Raw genomic sequence first — 6,872 nt, 5'->3', positions numbered from 1 at the left:
AAAAGAGCATTTAGTGCAAGCCCTTGAGCATGGGCAGGGACATCTTCCACTAGTTCAGGTTGTTCAGAGTTCCTAAGCTTGGACACTTGCAGGGGCATCTCCTTCTCTGGGCAACCTGTTCCAGTGTCCTGTCAGCTTCATCAGAAAAGATTTCTTCCTTATATCCAATCTTTCAGTTTAAAGCCACTGTCCCTTGACCTGATGTTTGGAGGCCTCTGTCCTGTGACTACGAGATAGAGGCTGAAGGCCCTGGGCTCTGTGATGTGGACACTGAGGACAGCTGAGGAGTAGCCTGAGAGTGCTTGAGGAGTGGTTTGAGACATGGGGAAGCTTTTCTGCATAGTGAAGAGCAGGGTGAGAAAGAAATAAAGCCACAAAGTGTGGTTGGGGAAGTCCAGACTGGACATGAAGAGAAAGAAATGTCACTGCCAGGGCAGTGCTGTGGGGCAAGATGTCACCCAGCAGCACCCAGCATCACCCCAAGGCTTTGTGTTTCAATGAAGAGCCAAGGAGGATAGAGAGAGAGCAGTAAAGGAAGGTGCCAGCAAGGAGGGGCAGCTGGGGGGGTGACTCCAGCCTGCAGGGAAAGAGGCTCAGGGCATGCAGCAGCAGAGGACAGCCTGAGGTGCAGATGCCAGAGGGCTGTGCAAGAGCTGAAAGCCTCGTGGCAGAGCCAAGCTCTTCATGCCTTGGGTTGTGGCTCTTGGCTGTGCCACTGCTGCCTATGAGGAGACAACTCCTGCTGCCAGCCCTGGGGCCTCATTGCCTCCTTGTCCATCCTCAGGAGCCTGGCAGGGGTTGTGCCATAGTCCTGCCATTGACATTGGTTCTCTCCATATAACCCTGCTCCAGGAAGAGCCCTGAGGAGTGAGTGAGGAACAGGATCTGCCTGTCCAGGAGGTCAGGGTTTGACCCTTTGCTTTAATGAAACACCTCCAGGTGTCCACCTCTGCTTGTCCTGACCTCTCATCACTGTCTCCAGTTCTCTGCTCTAACCACAGCCTGGAAATACTTTTCCAGTAGTGTCTTCACTGGGACCCATCAACACTACAAGAAACTTCAGAGTCTGAATCTAACTTTGACTTCTTGAGAGGTTTCATAATTTTCCTCTCAGGCATTAATGTTTACATGGCACCAAAGCCACCCGAGGGATCATTAAATGCCTCAGGTTGGTCCTCTGCTGCTCAACTGGGCTGAGCTCCATGGCTGGAGGGAGCTACTGGAAAACAACCAGCAGACAAAAGAGAGAGCTCTGGCCAGGAGCAGCTCCTCTGCACTGCACAGCAGGGCTGAAGGCACTGCCAGGAGATCTCAGGAAGATGAAGAAGGCAGAGAGAGCTGCAGGGTGGCCAGGAGGGTGACTGAGAGCTCACAGAAGAAGTCACTGCAGTCACTGACACGGTGAGTCTGTGGGGGCAGGGCAGGGCAGGGTCCTTGTGCTGTACAGAGGGAGCTGCCATGGGCAGAGCTGCTCACAGTTGTAGCTCCCCTCTGGGCATTTCTGAGGAGGCTTTCCAGAAGAACATCAAGGCAGCATTTTCCTGGAAGGGAAGGAGTCTTGGCTTTGAATGTTGATCACCTTGGTGTGCAGGCTGGGCAGTGTGAGATTAGAGTTTATTTCTCTACTCTGCAGAAGACTCTGAGACCCAAGGTCTCCTTAGCCCTTGTCTGAGCTGCTCCTGAGTCCCAGCACACCCAGAGCTGCCCCTGGGCAGTGTTCTGCTGCTGGCAGGGGTCTGCAGGGCAGAGCAGAGCACACAGCAGGTGTGAAGGGCTCTGTCAGCAGGGACAGAGAGGAGAGCTGGGCACAGAGATGCAACTCCTGGCAGGGACAGCTGCAGGCAGCAGAGACTTGGGCAGCGGGGGAGAGGGATCTGCTGCCAGAGATGCCCTGGCAAGGGGGATCAGGCACCTCTGTGCCATTCTCTGCACTGCAGACAAACCTCCCAATGCAACCTTTTGCTCTCCTCTTCTCCCCAGCACAGGCAGTGCCCTCAAAGCTATGGGCTCCAGGGCAGCAGTCACCTCCTTGGCAGCTGCCATTCAGCTGAAGGCTCCTGGAGTGTGCACACAAAAGGATGACAAAAGCTCTTCAGTGCCCTCCTGGAAGCTGCAGAGAGCAGAGCTGGGCAAGGAGAAGGCTTCAGCCCAAGCCCCTCTGCCTTTCTCTCTTCCCTTCATTGTCTCTGCAGCACTGCACTGCTCTTCCCTCATTCTCCATCCAGCCACAGGACTCTTGCTCTGGGGCATTGCTGTTGCCATGTGGTCACTTTGTGTTCTGACTCTGACTCTGCAAGTGCTGCCCCAGAGCTGTCTGCATGGAAACTAAGTGTCCAAGCTGCCTTGGAAGCTGTGCTGGAGATGCCAGAGGTTGTTGGTGGTGGGGAATGAGCTGATCCATTGGTGCTGCAGCTCAGGGAGGAGGTGTTCTGGGAGCACTGCAATCTTGGTGTGCAGAGAGAAGTGTTCCCTAACTTGTCCCTGCCTTTTCCTCCTTGCACAGGTCTGCATGGGCAGAGGCAGCAGATGGCCAACAGCAGCTCCATCCCCCACTTCCTCCTGCTGCCATTGCCAGGCACAAGGCAGCTGCAGCTCTTGCACTTCTGCCTCTTCCTGGCCATCTACCTGGCTGCCCTGCTGGGCAATGGCCTCATCATCAGCACCATAGCCTCTGACCACCACCTCCACACCCCCATGTACTTCTTCCTCCTCAACCTCTCCATCCTTGACCTGGGTGCCATCTCCACCACTGTCCCCAAATCCATGGACAATTCCCTGAGGAACACCAGGGACATCTCCTATGCAGGATGTGCTGCTCAGCTATTTCTGTTTGGCTTTTTCATTTCAGCAGAGTATTTTCTCCTCACCACCATGTCCTACGATCGCTACGTTGCCATCTGCAGACCCCTGCACTATGAGACCCTCCTGGGCAGCAGAGTTTGTGTCCACCTGGCAGCAGCTGCCTGGGCCTCTGGGGCTCTCAATGCTCTGCTGCACACAGCCAATACATTTTCCCTGCCCCTCTGCCAGGGCAATGCTGTGGACCAGTTCTTCTGTGAAGTCCCCCAGATCCTCAAGCTCTCCTGCTCCACATCCTACCTCAGGGAACTATGGCTTATTGTGGTCAGTGCCTGTTTATTCTTTGGTCTGTTTTGTGTTGATTGTGGTGTCCTATGTGCAGATCTTCAGGGCAGTGCTGAGGATCCCCTCTCAGCAGGGACGCCACAAAGCCTTTGCCACCTGCCTGCCTCACCTGGCTGTGCTCTCCCTGTTTGTCACCACTGGCTCCATTGCCTACCTGAAGCCTTCCTCCATCTCCTCTCCATCCCTGGATCTGGTGGTGTCAGTTCTGTACTCAGTGGTGCCTCCAGCAGTGAACCCTCTCATCTACAGCCTGAGGAACCAGGAGCTGAAGGCTGCCCTGAGCAAACTGCTCCCTGGCTGCTTTCAGAAGCAATAAACTGTTTGTCTTCTCCTGCAGAGCAGTTCTGATGTCACTCAGTGCAGGCCCAGCCTGGCTGCTCCACTTCTGGCTGCTGCTGCTGGTGTTACCCTTGTGAGAATGGTGTTCCCACACAATTGTCTTTCCTCAGACCATTTCTGGTTCAGTGTTTTCCTGTCTGGTGTGACCCAGAGACTGCAGACATGAGGAGCTGTGCTCCCTCTGTGTTCAGCACAATAAAGGACCTTGCAGGGAGTTTTTTTCTCTGAGCTCCTTCCTCCAAGCTTTCTCTGGAGCTGCAGGGCAGTGCCTGTGTGCAGAGGTGGAGGGGCAGAGTCCCAGCAGAGCAGCAGTGCCAGGGAGCCCCAGAGCTTGGGCTGTCCTGAGCTGCTCTTTCTTGCCTTCCACACTCTCCTGCTGAGCCTCTGTGTTGGGGCAAGGCCTGAGGGCTCTGGCAGCTTGGGCACTGTGCTGGCACTGCAGGCAGGGACAGGCCAGGGGCACTGCTGGCACAGAGCTGGGCTCCAGAGCAGCACTGCCATGAGAACAGGAGGTCTCCTTGTATCTTCATACTCCACCAGCCCCTCACTACAAAGTGGATACCCTGACCCCTTGCAGTATAGACTCAGCCCAAACATGGTCCCTGGAACCCCTCCCAGTACAGATGTGGCCTCATCCCAGTACAAGCTACATCATACTCTCCTCTAGCACTGCCCTCTGGGGCCCATCCCAGCACAGAATGTGTCTGCTGGCTCCCTTCCCAGGACTGAATGCATCCATTCCAGTACACCCTGCACACCTTCATGCCCTCCCAGTACAGTCTGGGCCCTGCCCCAGTCCAAACAGGGTCACTTTAATCCCTCCAAGCACACATCAGGCCTTGCCCCAATAAAAACTGGATCTCTTATTCCTTCCCACTCTAGACTGGCCTAGGCTTTTCCTAACCTTAACCACTTAGACTTCTCCCAGTACAGACTGGACCCCATTCCAGTACAGGCTGCATTCCATGGCCACATCCCAGTACAGTCTGGGACTCCTCCCAGTACATCCTGGGTTCCTTTAAACCCTCCCAGCACAGACTGGGCCCTGGCATGGTCACAACTCCATCCCCTAATCACACCAGAGTCCAGACTGGGCCAGCTCCCATCTCACACTGGGTCCCATTAACATCTCCAAAGTCAGCCCTGGCCTTGTCCACTGAAAACTGATTCCACTCATCCCATCCTGGGCTGGTGAATATTTGTATCACTGCTCTGGACAGAGGGCTGGAGGCACCATCAGCAGTGTGCAGGTGACCCCAAGCTGAGTGGTGCTGTTGAGATGGCAGAGGGACAGGATGGCATCCAGAGGGAGCTGGACAAGCTGGAGAGGTGGTGCCCAGGTGAAGCTCCTGAGGTTCAACAAATGTGATTCCATTGCCATCTCCCAGTACAGTCTCAGGCTCATCCCAGCACAAAGTGCATCTCCTGAAACCCTCAGTCCAGCCCAGGAGAGACCAGGACCCATCTGTGCAAACTGATCCCCTGATGCCATCCCAGTTCAGACTGGGGCCCCCTCCATGGCCATGAACCTCCATGAACCTCTTTCAGCTCTCCCAGTATATCCTGGGTCATGTTCCAATACAAGCTGAACCCCCTGGTCCCCTCCCAGAATAGTCATGGCCTTTTTCCAGCACAAACTGGATCCTCTTGCTCCATCCCAGCACACTCTGGGTCCCATCCCAGTACAAAGTGCATTCCCTGCTCCCCTCCCAGTACCGACTGCATCCCTCCATGAGTAAACTGCTCCCCTGCTTCCATCCCAGTACTGACTGGGCTCCCTCCCAGTACAGACTGCAGCTCCTGACTGCCTCCCAGTACACAGTGGGCCTTGTCCCAGTACTGACTGATGTCCCTGATCCCATCCCATTGCAATCTTTGACAGACTGGGGACCATCCCAGTGCGAACTGGATCCCCTGATCCCCTCCCAGTACAGACATGGATGATGGAGATGTAGGTCAGGATGTAGACCCTGGTAGATTAGCAACTGCTGCCAGAGCCTCTGAACTCAAGGAAATTCAACGGAGGATTACAACAGGATTATGGGGACAGCAACCTCAGGATGATGATGATGATGATGATGATGAGGATGACATACAGTCAGCTAATGCACCCAGACAGGAAATTAGACATGTGAGGAAGGATTACATCAGAGGAGATAATGAGCCAGTCCTGTCTTGGCTAGCCAGGTGTTTTGATATGGGAGCCCCAGCATTGGTGGTAGGTGACAAGTCGGCCTCTCAGTTGGGGATGCTCTCAAAGGATACAGGCATAGACAGGCACCTAGGCAAGTGCATTGGTAAAGTTTCTCTGTGGGCACGCCTCCTACTGGCAGTCTCGCTGAGGTACCCCAGCAGAGATGATTTACCATGGAACCCTAAGCCTTGGACCACAATAGCTGAGGGAATCAAGCGTCTGAGAGAGTTTGCTGTGAGAGAAGTAATGTATGGAGATCATAAGACTCTGAATCCTGATGAAATTCCTGTTGGAACAGGCCTTGCCAAAAAGCTCATTAAGCTTGCTCCTCCTAATTATGCTACTATTCTGGCAAGCAGGATTGTGGCAAGAAATTATGGTGGAGTGCCTCCCACTGTTGGCCATTTCACTGACCAAATGAGGCAGTTGGAGGATAGTCTTGCACGTACTTCTTTGGTTTCAGCCATTGAAACTCTGTCTGGAGAAATGAAGAATTGCATGAAAGAGCTGAAGGAGGAACTTAAAACCTCCATATCCAACTTGATGAAGGGGGATGATTCTGATTCCTCTTCCTCCAGATGGATACAAGTTTCAGCTGTTAGGAACAGACGTGCTCCAAGGAGGCCATTCCAGAATAGGTCAAACCAAAACAGACAGCAGAGGCAATCACGTGGCAGTATCTGGATAACTCTGCGTGATCAGTTTGGTGAGAACATGAACAGATGGGATGGTCAACCAACTTCTGATCTTTTCAAGAGGTTACAGGAGCTGCAGAGGGGCAGATCCCGAGGTAGCAATACCAGGAGGGTAGCTGTCGCTTCCTCAGTTTCCCAGAACAACTCTGATAGCTCCAACAGTGATCCTAATTCTGGTGCTGGACGTTGTGCCAGCTGTACATGTGGAGGTAATCCCCACCATTAGGGGTGCCCTGCCTTCCGCCAGGGGGAGGTAAGGGATAATGGAGATAACAGAATCTATTGGGATGTGTACATCCAGTGGCCTGGCACTTCAAAATTTCAGACGTACAGGGCCTTGGTTGACACAGGAGCTCAGTGCACCATAATACCATCAAATTATCAAGGGGGAGAATCTAGAACTATTCAGGGAGTCACTGGTGGATCTCAAGAGCTGTTTAAGATAGAGGTTGATATAAGTTTAACTGGGAAGCAGTGGAAGAAACATACTATTGTAACAG

The 6,872-nt window shown here is 53.5% G+C and overlaps 1 pseudogene; it reads left to right on the top strand.

The window, feature by feature from the left end:
- The first annotated feature begins 2,520 nt into the window (after nucleotides 1-2,520).
- LOC128974774 (olfactory receptor 14A16-like) lies at nucleotides 2,521-3,460 on the top strand (annotated as a pseudogene).
- Nucleotides 3,461-6,872: the final 3,412 nt, after the last annotated feature.

This window comes from Indicator indicator, chromosome 23, assembly GCF_027791375.1.
Source record: "Indicator indicator isolate 239-I01 chromosome 23, UM_Iind_1.1, whole genome shotgun sequence".
Classification (NCBI taxonomy): Eukaryota; Metazoa; Chordata; class Aves; order Piciformes; family Indicatoridae; genus Indicator; species Indicator indicator.
Note: the sequence above shows the minus strand (reverse complement) of the source record. Positions and strands in the feature narration are given on the sequence as shown.